Here is a 1822-nt window from a genome sequence, read left to right as displayed (position 1 = left end):
GAGGGTTCCAATTTCTCTACATCACCATGCATGCACATATATATGTGCAATCCATGCACATATATAATATATATATTTGTGTATTATATATATTTACATATTTTATGTTATATATATTTGTGTGTGTGCATGCATTGGTGATATAGATAAATTGGAATTTTTATACATTGCTGGTAGAGAAATTATATATATATGTACATATATACACACACAAGACAATTTATATATATATGTGTGTGTGTGTGCACGCGCGCGCAGTAACCATTCTAGTGGCTGTAAAGTGGTATGTATGTCATTGTGGTTTTGATTTTGCATTTCCCTAATATCTAATGATTTTGAGCATCTTTTCATGTGCTTATTGCCCACATAAACATCATCATAGGATAAATTGAAAACCTAACCAGAACAGTAATGATTAAGGAGATTGAATCAGTATTCAAAACTCTTCCAACAGGATTAGTGTTTTTTTATGTGTCGGTAGTTTATTCCGATACATGTGTAAACCAGTTTAAGATTGTCCGATGTTGCCCTGGACAGTGAACTGCTGATGTTACTGTTAAATATCTCATTGATTTTTCTAAATCACTTACAGGACTCCTCTGGGATACTTTCTCTTCAGCTAAACTAGCCTAGAGTGGTGCCTTTTATTGCTGATAATTAGTGTTTTTGTAACACTGACCCCCAGAGACAAGTTTGTCTTTGTTTTATTTCAATAGATTCCCTTGAGTCTGTAGTAAGTAAAAACAATAAAACTGCAGCATTTTATAAACGTACAATTGGTAATATACAGTATCTCTTTCTTGCAAGAATTGTTTATCTTTCATCAAATAATGCCTTGATTTTAATTTTCACTTCCTAATTTTATTATATTTCAAAGAATATGTATCTATCTTGTTTGAGGCTTTGAGTGATGGCAATCCCAATTGTCATAACAAAATTTCACAAAGTTTAACTTATTTGGAATGAAAGATAGATACCCATTAAAATTATTAATACCCCAGTCTCAATCTTCATAGTGTGGATGAACTTGAGGAAATGTGGAAATTCGCTACAGAAACACAATATGTACCCATTGCCTCTCCCACAAAAATCATTGGTAATAAATCTGCCTATTGGATAACAAAATATGGTCATAAAATGAGTAAAATTGTCACTAATTATGTTAGCATGCGTCTCTTCCGTGCACATAGAAAGAAATGAATAATAGATCCAAAAAGGCAAGCTATAATTTTAACTTAGTCTAAAATCAGAAATTAAGGCAAATGCACAGTAAATGCAATTCAGGGAGTTAAATTTGGCTACTGAATTTTCATGCTTTATAAATGTGTTTTAATACATTAATTTTATCGTTATATACTAATAAGTGTTGAAATCTATTTTATTAATATACTGTTACATCAATATAATGAAGTAGACTGACGCATTTAATATAACAGAAAAATAATACAAACTGGGACTAAATAGAATTCTTATATGTAGAAAGGATCGAAAGTAATATTTCTTCAGGGATTTTCAATGGTGTTATAAAGAACATAGGAGGCTGAGGCAGGAGAATCGCTTGAACTCGGGAGGCGGAGGTTGTATTGAGCCCAGATGGCGCCACTGCACTCCAGCTTGGGTGACAAGCGTGAGACTCTGTCTCAAAAATTAATTAATTAATTAATTAATTAAGTTGGATTAAAGAATCGAAGAAAGAGTGGAACTGAGCCGTGAAGTTCTTTAAGAGACTATCCTATAACTGATAACTGATAAGGTAGAAAAACTGGAAAACATGTTTGGTACATTTATTTGATCATGTTCTCCCACCTTAAGAGTCATCTCA

This window comes from Mandrillus leucophaeus, unplaced genomic scaffold (assembly GCF_000951045.1).
Source record: "Mandrillus leucophaeus isolate KB7577 unplaced genomic scaffold, Mleu.le_1.0 Scaffold927, whole genome shotgun sequence".
NCBI classification, from domain to species: domain Eukaryota; kingdom Metazoa; phylum Chordata; class Mammalia; order Primates; family Cercopithecidae; genus Mandrillus; species Mandrillus leucophaeus.
Note: the sequence above shows the minus strand (reverse complement) of the source record.